The sequence below is a fragment of the Pogoniulus pusillus genome, chromosome 18 (assembly GCF_015220805.1).
Source record: "Pogoniulus pusillus isolate bPogPus1 chromosome 18, bPogPus1.pri, whole genome shotgun sequence".
Lineage (NCBI taxonomy): Eukaryota > Metazoa > Chordata > Aves > Piciformes > Lybiidae > Pogoniulus > Pogoniulus pusillus.
This window is the reverse complement of record NC_087281.1, coordinates 3,720,497-3,731,646: the sequence shown is the minus strand read 5'-3', so window position 1 is coordinate 3,731,646 and position 11,150 is coordinate 3,720,497. Positions and strand designations below refer to the sequence as shown.

The 11,150-nt window shown below is 49.8% G+C and overlaps 1 non-coding gene across 1 annotated transcript; it reads right to left on the bottom strand.

The window, feature by feature from the left end:
• Positions 1–6,337: 6,337 nt before the first annotated feature.
• TRNAL-UAA (transfer RNA leucine (anticodon UAA)) lies at positions 6,338–6,420 on the bottom strand. Its single transcript has one exon. It is a non-coding gene; the product is annotated as a tRNA-Leu (tRNA).
• Between the last annotated feature and the right edge of the window lie 4,730 nt (positions 6,421–11,150).

The following is an 11,150-nucleotide window of genomic DNA, read 5'->3' as shown; positions in this document are numbered from 1 at the left end:
AGAAACTGCAGTTAAGATCAGACAGAGTCAGCAGGTGAAAATTAACCTATACAAAGACATGTGTAAACACTGATACAAAACTGTCTATAGCAGTCACCTGGGGACAAGTGTCCCAAGAATGACAAAAATCCAGAAAACATTCTACCCCTCATTTTTACAACACAGACCCCAAAATGAGAGCAATTCAAGAATGACCAGGCACTTTACATGCAGTTACTCCTGCTGACACAGCAGACTGTTCTATTCTACAGACTTGAAAATTAGTCTGCTCTAAGAATCAGAGGGTTTAATTATTATCCTACATACAGTATTATAGAACTAATATAGAACACTGAACTAACATAGAACTAACATAGAGAGTGATTTGCCATTGGAATAGGCTGCCCAGGGAGGTGGTGGAGTCACCATCCCTGGAGGTGCTCAAGAAAAGCCTGGATGAGGCATTTAGTGCCATGGTCTGGTTGACTGGACAGGGCTGGCTGATAGGTTGGACTGTATGGTCTTGGAGGTCTCTTCCAACCTGGTTGATTATATGATTCTATGACCTTGGAAGTCTCTTCCAATCTGGTTAATTCTGTGAACACAGAACTAACATAGAACTAATATAGAACTAATAATTACAGAACTAATCAAGAAATTCACAGCCTTTTTCTTCAATATGAGATATAGGAGCAAGTTCTTGATAGAGAGAGCCATTGGAATGGCTGCCCAGGGAGGTGGTGGAGTTGCTGTTCCTGGAGGTGTTCAAGCAAAGCCTGGCTGAGGCACTTAGTGCCATGGTCTGGTTGACTGGGTAGGGCTGGGTGCTAGGTTGGACTGGATGATCTTGGAGGCCTCTTCCAACCTGGTTGATTCTGTGATATTAGTCACTGGGAGCAATGTAAAATTTCTTTAACTGAAGTCACAAATTACTACACACTAAAATGTAACTAAAAAGAGCTGCTCAATGTTTTTTAAAAGTATTAAACCACCCTATCACCTTAATAATTACTCCCCAATAGGTTGCTTTCTTGATTTTATCTCCTGTTCATGAAGTGAGGCATAATTTAGAGCTTAACTATGGCTCACTGTTTTCCTACAAGACTCTCACCTCGCTCAGCACAGATCATGCAGTGTTTGTTGGCTAACCTCTTGTTCAAGATTTTGCAAGGTCTTCAGAGCTCAAAGGGTAGCTCTGTACCTTTTTTATTTCATGTTGTTTTCCAAATGCATTGATATTCTACTCACAGGCTTGTCAAAACAGACAGATTACACAAGTGTCTGTCTGAATTCTTCATGAACAAGAATGAGTTTAATTCATTGCAACCCATTTTGCAGGTGATGTATTTCTATTACCTCTTGTACTCGAAATTAATAATCGTTATTAATTATGACTATAACTTTTTGTATGAATATTAAGTTTTATTATTAAAAAATTGGGAATATTCCCTGATATTTTCTTTGGATTTTCAGTCGACAGGAAGCAATTGCACAGAATTTAAAAGTTTAAACAACCAGAACTTGGCAAATAGCAACACAAAACCAGGAGAAATTCTAACTGTGCTTATGGAGTCTTGGCATTCACTTCAGCAGATGGACTCACAAAGGGACACTTTTGGTCCCTGAGTAAGTCTCCTGTATGAAAGATGCTTTCAAACTCACAATGATCCCAGGGTAAAACACAAGTCCTTCACGGAGAAGGAAGAAGATGCTGCTAAGCCACAAGTGTTAGCTGCAACACGTGGCTGCTTTTAACGAGCTGCAAATGAGGAGAGGCAGAGGGCTCCTTGCAGAAAAAGGCAGGCACAGCGGTAGAAAGGCAGGATGTAGAAAGTTGCGGTTTCTAAGTCATCCCCCTTCATATAGAATCACAGAATCAACCAGGTTGGAAGAGACCTCCAAGATCAGCCAGTCCAACCTAGCACCCAGCCCTGTTCAATCAACTAGAACACAGAAATCATAGAATCAACCAGGTTGGAAGAGACCTCCAAGATCAACCAGTCCTTTGAAAATCAAACTGGCCAGTGGGCACTAGCACCATTGTTCTGGCCAATGAATTCAAAGCTTGGTGCCTCCTCTGACCATGCAGGCACGGTGAGGGCAGCACAAGACACCTGACATGAGGTGCTAAGCCCCCCTAGCCCTCAAGGCTTTGCTGGGGCCAAAACCTTACGGTTTGCTCATCTACTCACTCCTGGACTCTGCTTTAACAGGAGGACGAGAGCCAGGATAAATCCTGCCTGGCAGGATTTATGCCCTACCAGGACACCTCTGTTTTAAACAATGGGAAATGAGAGTATGGAAATACTAACATCAAAAATCTCTACCAGTTGACTGCTCAGAGACATTTAATATGGATTTGGTATATTTTTCCAGACTCTGCTTAAAATACAGGTGATACACTGACTTCACCTGTGCTTGCAGAACCTCTGCATTTCTGGAAATGAGACTGAAGCTCTCAGGATAGATAACACAACTAAAGAATGCTAAAAGGATTCCTTTTCCTTATGAAAAAAATCTAATTCAACCAATTGGATCCTTATCAGATAAAACCCATGCAGCTACAAAAGCAAGATCTCTGGTTCATCTGGGGCAGCATTCAACTGTCTGCATACAAAGCTTTTTATTTTTTAATTCTAGCAATTTTTACTATACTTCTTCCAATTTCTTCCAAAAATGAGGTAAGGATGCTACAGATAATGACTCTTTTAGAAGAGCAACGGATCTACAGAATGGATTCCAAAGGAAAGTAGTATTGTTTGAACTAAATGCCAGAGTATGAGTGCATGTAAGAAAGATGAATTGCAAAGGCAACCACAAATAATTTATGAGGGTTTAAGCAGAAAGCTATTAAAAACAAACAAACAAACAACAAACTTCCTTAATCAAATAAAAATCTTAAACCAAAATCAAAGTCAGCTCCAGAGCTGAAACACACACCACCACCCTGCCACTTCACTTAAAATAGGAACTGGTAACACCAGGTAATTATCCTAATGACACCAAGCTAGGAGCAGCTAGGAGCGGGTGTTGATCTGTTGGAGGGTAGGAGTGCCCTGCAGAGGGACTTTGCCAGGCTGGATGGGTGGGCAGAGGCCAATGGGATGAGACTGAACAAGGCCAAGTGCAGAATTCTGCACTTTGGCCACAACAACCCCAAGCAGCGCTACAGGCTGGGGACAGAGTGGCTGAGAGCAGCCAGGCAGAGAGGGGCCTGGGGGTGCTGGTAGATAGTAGCTGAACATGAGGCAGCAGTGTGCCCAGGTGGGCAGGAGAGCCAAAGGCATCCTGGCCTGTATTAAGAACAGTGTGGCCAGTAGGACAAGGGAGGTTCTTCTGCCCCTGTACTCAGCACTGCTCAGGCCACACCTTGACTACTGTGTCCAGTCTGGGCTCCTCAACTCAAGAGAGATGTTGAGGTACTGGAAAGTGTTCAGAGAATGGCAACAAAGCTGGTGAGGGGCCTGGAGCACAGCCCTGTGAGGAGAGGCTGAGGGAGCTGGGGGTGTGCAGCCTGCAGAAGAGGAGGCTCAGGGCAGAGCTCATTGCTGTCTACAATTACCTAAAGGGAGGCTGTAACCAGGTGGGGTTGGGCTCTTCTGCCAGGCAAGCAGCAACAGAACAAGGGGACACAGTCTCAAGTTGTGGCAGGGGAGGTCTAGGCTGGATGTGAGGAGGAAGTTGTTGGCAGAGAGAGTGATTGGCATTGGAATGGGCTGCCCAGGGAGAGGGTGGAGTCGCCATGCCCGGAGGTGTTGAAGCAAAGCCTGGCTGAGGCACTTAGTGCCATGGTCTGGTTGATTGTCTCTTCCCATCTGGCTGATTCTATGATTCTCCTTACGGAAAAATGTAGGGATTGGGACATACCTGTTACTAGTAGATTTTATGGCTATTTCTTGACAGCAAGAAAGGATCAAAGATCTTCTGTTCCACTTAAGATCTGACACAGAGGTAATGCACTGAGGTGATTCTCACAACGCTGAACAGCTGCCACTAATTCATTCCGTAACTGACAGAACTGAGCCTAAGTTTTCATAAAGATGAGCATAGTGTCCATGAAAACTACACTGGCACTTACTGTAATGCAATGTATGTGCAAACAAGCACAGAAGCAGAATGATGCAATCTGCATGCAAAGATAGGGGTTTCCCAGGACAGCACTGCTCCATTACATCAGAGGTAAAATGTACGTTCAAAGACGTACGCATTTTTACTCATTCATAGGTTAATAAAGAATAGGAGGAAATTTTTACTTAATAGAACATTTGAACCTGACAGGACTGCTTTGTAATGAGCACTTCTAGAAAGCATGTTGTGCTTTGCATTTACAATTTAATTGTGGTAACGAATCAAAAAAGCCAGTGTATGTACTTGCATTTCTGAGAAATGCACCACGAGACCACACTTCTCTACCTAATTCCCTCTTGACTATCATATTTCTGTGCTTATGCCACGTGCCTGAACATTTTATGCAGCACATAATAAAACAGCCTCCCTGGCGTTCAACAGCTCCAAGTGCAGGGTGCTGCACTTTGGCCACAGCAAGCCCATGCAGAGATACAGGCTGGGGTCAGAGTGGCTGGAGAGCAGCCAGACAGAGAGGGATCTGGGGGTGCTGATTGATACCCACCTGAACATGAGCCAGCAGTGTGCCCAGGTGGCCAAGAGAGCCAGTGGCATCCTGGCCTGCATCAGGAATGGTGTGGCCAGAAGGAGCAGGGAGGTCATTCTGCCCCTGTACTCTGCACTGGTTAGACCTCACCTTGAGTGCTGTGTTCAGTTCTGGGCCCCCCAGTTTAGGAGGGACATTGAAATGCTTGAGCGTGTCCAGAGAAGGGCGACGAGGCTGGGGAGAGGCCTTGAGCACAGCCCTACGAGGAGAGGCTGAGGGAGCTGGGATTGGTTAGCCTGGAGAAGAGGAGGCTCAGGGGTGACCTTATTGCTGTCTACAACTACCTGAGGGGTGGTTGTGGCCAGGAGGAGGTTGCTCTCTTCTCTCAGGTGGCCAGCACCAGAACAAGAGGACACAGCCTCAGGCTGCGCCAGGGGAGATTTAGGCTGGAGGTGAGGAGAAAGTTCTTCCCTGAGAGAGTCATTGGACACTGGAATGGGCTGCCCGGGGAGGTGGTGGAGTCGCCGTCCCTGGAGCTGTTCAAGGCAGGATTGGACGTGGCACTTGGTGCCATGGTCTGGCCTTGAGCTCTGTGGTAAAGGGTTGGACTTGATGATCTGTGAGCTCTCTTTCAACCTCGGTGATACTGTGATACTGTGATGTGCAGCAACTGCTACACCTGTTCCAATAAGTAAAATGATGCCAAGAGGCGAGTCTGAAAATCTTACCCCCTCAGCCCACTTAACTTTTAGCTGAACCTTTAGCAGAGTTTAGGGCACAGCCAGCACTAGGGACCAAACCCCCAGCCCACGAGGTACTTACCCTCACTTTGATGTCATAAGAGCACTGCGACAGTTGTCAGGCAGCCTTCAAAGTATTCAAAGTTCTTGGAAGTGGAGGGGGAATCTACATAGAAGTTACTTAAACTAAGTAGCGAGGATGTCACCACGTGGGGCGGCCGAGGGGAGGGCAAGCCTGCAGCCATGGCCACGGTCCTACCCAGCGGGGCGGGCACACCTTCGGAAGGCTGTGATGTGGCTGTTAGGTATCGTTACCCAAGTGCCGTTTCCTGGGCGGGCACTTCTGTGCAGAACTAGTGTGAGTTACAGAAACGAGACCCGATGGGCTGCACTTTGTCCTGCCGAGAGAAGCCACGACACCGGCGGCACCCACCGGCGGCACCCACCGACTGCCGGGCGTCGGCACCGTTGGCTCCGGCCAAGCGCCCGGGGGCCTACACTGTGCAGCAGGCCCAGGAAGGTCCAAGCGTCCTGTGCCCGCGGACGCCAGCGTGCCCCTGCCCTCGGCTCCGCCGCACGGCCGATGACAGCACACGCTGCGGCGGCCCTGACAGCCGCAGTGACCGCCGGGGCCCAGGCCCGAGCAGCCCGCCAAAAGCACGGAACACAATTAAACTAGTTTTACACCCCTTGAAACTGGTGACACCAACTTGGAGCTGAAGTTACGGTGCGGAGTAGCGCCGGCCGGCCCAGCACAGTCGACCAGGCACGGGTGACCAAACCCACCCCAGCTGCAATCGGCTCCCGCCGGCCGCCACCGACAAGCCGCCAAACCCCGCGAGACCCACGGGGCTGCCCGGCGCCGGCCACCGCCCCTGCGCCGATCCCCGCCCCTCGCTGTTTCCTCCCGGCTCCGTGCGGTCGACTCTGCCCGGGCACCGCACCCTGCGCGGGCACCGCACCCTCCCCGGCAATGTAACAAGACCCTGGAAAAAAAACAAGCGCTTACCAGGAGTGGGGTTCGAACCCACGCGGACATGCGTCCATTGGATCTTAAGTCCAACGCCTTAACCACTCGGCCATCCTGGTGCAGATACATGGATGCCTCTCAGCCGCTCCTACATACGAAGCTACACTCCTGTCCGCCTCTCGCCCTCCCGCGACCTTCGGGCCGGTGCGGGACACCTCCCCCCCTCCGCCACGCCGCGAATTTCGGCTTTATTTCCAGCGCAAGCGGACACAGAGCGCCTAGAGTGTCACGCCAGAGCGGCCCCTCTCGGCAGTAGCGAGAGGCGGGCGGGCGGGCAGGCCGGCCAGGCCCGGCAGGAAACCCTGCCCTGAGGCACCGGGACGCGGCACAACCGCGACGACCTGCCTCTGGTGGGCGCCAGCGTCGGAGCGGAAGGCACCGTGGCGGCGGGGGGGGCGGGCGTGCGGGCCCGGAGCGGGCCCGCCCCTGAGGGCACCGTGCACAGTGGTGTTAGGGGTTGCGGGCGGCGGGAAGCTGCTCCGCGGTCAAGCAGGTGCGGGTTTGGAAGCGAACAGCACTGCCGGAGAGGGCTGCAACGCCGCCGCGGTTCATCGAGGGTGCTGAGAGAACTGCGGAGAAGTGGTGATGAGGCTCAAACCATGTAAAAGCAGCGCAACTGTTTGGTTTAATACCCTCCCACACACCTCCAGCGATGCTGCCTGGTGACATATCGATTGACAGGCGCTCTTGGAACGAACTGCTGCGCACTGCCGTTTTACTTCTTGCAGTCGTTACCTGAAACCTATCTTCCGTTGCTAATAAATAAACTGAAGAAAGTACACCGTGATCAGTTAGGCTTTACTAGCAGAAACATACTGCAGAGGAAAGATTTCTTGACATCCACCAGTGCATGCCGTGTATTTGTGAGTACTGTACACAGCTTCTGCGCTGGGATCTTCTGCTGTCGCACCAGAAAGCAGAAGGGAACGGCCCCGTTGCTGGCCCTGCCCCCACTGCCTCCCATTCCGCCACCTTTGCTGCCCATTTTCCAGAGGAGAAGGTGGACCTCCTCTAGCCCGTCAAGCTGTGCCACCACTGAGCCTGTTCCCAAGGGGTGAGAGGCAGATGCTCTGTACAGCAGAGGCTGGTGAGGGGCCTGGAGCACAAATCCTATGAGGAGAGGCTGAGGGAGCTGGGCCTGTTTAGCCTGGAGAAGAGGAGGCTCAGGAGTGATCTTATTACTGTCTACAACTACCTGAAGGGGCATTGTAGCCAGGTGGGGGGTGGCCTCTTCTGCCAGGCAACCAGCAATAGAACAAGGGGACACAGTCTCAAGTTGTGCCAGGGTAGGTCTAGACTGGATATTAGGAAGAAGTTCTTCCCAGAGAGAGTGATTGGCATTGGAATGGGCTGCCCAGGGAGGTGGTGGAGGCACCGTCCCTGGGGGTCTTCAAGCAAAGCCTGGCTGAGGCACTTAGTGCCATGGTCTGGTTGATTGGCTAGGGCTGGGTGCTAGGTTGGACTGGATGATCTTGGAGGTCTCTTCCAACCTGCTTGATTCTATGATTCTATGATTCTATTACAGCAAACTGGAGGAGGCACACAGAGGCCACCTGCTTCCCCATAAGCAGAACAAAGCCTGTTTGGTTGTTAAAGACTCCCTGGTTGTAGATGGCCTTAAGGTTGGGACCTTAACTTGGCAAGCTACAGGCGGTGCCTAAGCTCTTCAGCTGTTAGTGCTCAGAGATTGCTGGCACACCAGCTATGCTCCTGGAGGAAAACATATTTCTCACATACACTGAAAGTCAACTCCTAACACTTTACAAATATGAGGATCAGACCTGAAAATGTCCTGGTTTTGCTGGGACAGTCGTAGGCCAGCCATGAGACCATGTGCAGTTTCCAGTCATCCAGCAAAACTGACCCAAACTCTCTTGTAGGAGTACCCCATACCATAAAAGACACACTCAGTATAAAAGGCAAAGTTATATGAAGATAGGATGTCCTCTTGCTTAGGCTCAGGTCCTGCTCTTGAGGACTGCTTTCCTGTTTATTGTGTCCACTGCATGTTTGCTGGGCTGACTATAACTTTATAACTTCAGTGCTCGGCCCAGTCCTGTCCAATATCTTTATTGGTGATCTGGATGAGGGGATTGACTCCAGCATCAGGAGGTTTGCAGATGACACCAAGCTAGGAACAGCTTTGGATCTGTTGGAGGGTAGGAGAGCCCTGCAGAGGGACCTGGACAGGCTGGATGGGTGGGCAGAGGCCAGTGGGATGAGATTGAACAAGGCAAAGTGCAGGGTTCTGCACTTTGGCCACAACAAGCCCAAGCAGCACTACAGGCTGGGGACTGAGTGGCTGGAAAGCAGCCAGGAGGAGAGGGACCTGGGGGTACTGGTGGATAGTAGGCTGAAGATGAGGCAGCAGTGTGCCCAGGTGGGCAGGAGAGCCAGTGGCATCCTGGCCTGGATCAAGAGCAGTGTGGCCAGCAGGACAAGGGAGGTTCTTCTGCCCCTGTACTCAGCACTGCTTAGGCCACACCTTGAGTGCTGTGTCCAGTTCTGGGCTCCTCAATTCAAGAGAGATGTTGAGGTGCTGGAATGGAAGAGACCTCCAAGCTCATCCAGGCCAACCTAGTGCCCAGCCCTTTCCACTCAACCAGACCATGGCACTAAGTGCCTCATCCAGTCTCTTTTTGAACACCTCCAGGGACGGCGACTCCACCACCTCCCTGGGCAGCCCATTCCAATGCCAATCACTCTCCCTGCCAACAACTTCCTAACAACATCCAGCCTAGACCTCCCCTGGTATAACATGAAACTGTGTCCCCTTGTTCTATTGCTGGTTGCCTGGCAGAAGAGACCAACCCCACATGGCTACAGCCTCCCTTCAGGGAGTTGTAGGCAGCAATGAAGTCTGCCCTGAGCCTCCTCTTCTGCAGGCTGCACACCTCCAGCTCCCTCAGCCTCTCCTCACAGGGCTGTGTTCCAGGCCCCTCACCAGCTTCACACCCTTCTCTGGACATGTTCCGGACATCCTTAAAGCAAGTGGTCCTCAGATTAGAAAACCAGCAATTTAGCTTAGCTGCTCAGTCTATCCTCAGTATTTATCTTCTAAAAAGACATATATCTGCACCTACATATATGTGTATGTATATTTATGTATGTATATGTATGGACATTAACCTAATAGAGAGTTGTATTTTCTAGAAGTTCCTGCCAAGACACATGTCTGCTTAGTTGTGTCTATAGCCTGAGACTTTCTCATTGAGACAGCAGAGGTTCAGCTGTCATTTCTCTAAAATCATAGAATGGTTTAGCTTGGAAGGGACATAAATATTGTTTAAAGAACAAATCCCAGCATAACTGGAGACTCATACACACATTCTGGATGCCCAGCATTCCACACTGGAAGTGTTTTGTAGCAGGAGGGGTTTCCCCTTTTACATTTATGCTTTTTTTTTCCCCCTTCACATTGTAAGAAGCAGCAAGTTGTGCCTGGTTGCCGTTTCTGCTCCTCAGCAAGGGCTTTGATTCATAGGGGTGGGGTTTTTTTCTTTTGGGTGAAGTTTCTGATGCTTTAAGTAGCAAACAAAACCAAAGTATCAACAAATGGAAGCTAAAGGAGCCCCTCTCACATTTTAACTACCTCCTCTTCATACCCAGCTACAGAGTTTGCCACATCTTGAAGACCCGCTCAACCCATAGCATATATTATGCCTGTATATCACATAGGAGTCCTCTTGACTTTCAGAATCAAAAGGCAACTTAACAGGCATGAGGTGTCCATTCTGTGCCTTGTGTTACTACTATGCTAACATACCCTCAAATTGCTTTTATCATCTTTTTCCACGCATCCTGTGTGGCATGAGTCTTTGCAACCATAGCTCCAGGAGTTGTTTTCTAAAGTCAGTTTAACTGTGACTAGGCAAGTTCACAGCCTGGCACAATTTGAGTTCCTTAACAACTGAAGGACAGAAATAGAAATGGTATTAAGCAACAAACTCACACCTAACAAAAAAAAAAAGGTTTTTTTCAGTTACTGGATGTTACTTTTAAAGTGCCTCTTTGTCACAATGCAACTTACAGGTTTAAAGGGTACTAAAGGTACTAGAGGGATGTGGAGATGCTGGAGTGTGGCCAGAGAAGGGCCACGAGGATGCTCAGAGGGCTGCAGCAGCTCTGCTGTGAGCACAGACTGAAAGAGTTGGGGCTGTGCAGGCTGGAGCAGAGGAGGCTCCCAGGGGACCTTCTTGTGGCCTTCCAGGATCTGAAGGAGGCTCCAAAAAAGCTGGGGAGGGACTTTTTAAGGCTGTCAGGGAGTGACAGGACTGGGGGGAATGGAGCAAAGCTGGAAGTGGGGAGAGTCAGACTGGATGTGAGGAGGAAGTTGTTGAGCATGAGAGTGGTGAGAGGCTGGACTGGGTTGCCCAGGGAGGTGGTTGAGGCCCCATGGCTGGAGGTGTTTAAGGCCAGGCTGGCTGAGGCTGTGGGCAGCCTGCTCTAGGGTAGGGTGTCCCTGCCCACAGCAGGGGGGTTGGAACGAGATGATCCTTGTGGTCCCTTCTAACCCTGACTGATTCTGTGATTCTATGATTGTAAACTGTTGTTTCAATGATTCTCAGCTTCCATGCTTCAGCAACAGCCTTAGGTCAAGAGACAAGGTTTCTAATAACCTTTTTCTTCATGATTTTTTTCTCTTTCCTCATGCCTCAATTCAGATGAAAGACTTGAATGTTTTTGCTCTTCCCCATATTTTTGCTCTTTGTGTTTTTGCTTTCCCCATGCCTCAATTCAGATGAAAGACTTGAACGTTTTTGCTCTTCCCCATATTTTTGCTCTTTGT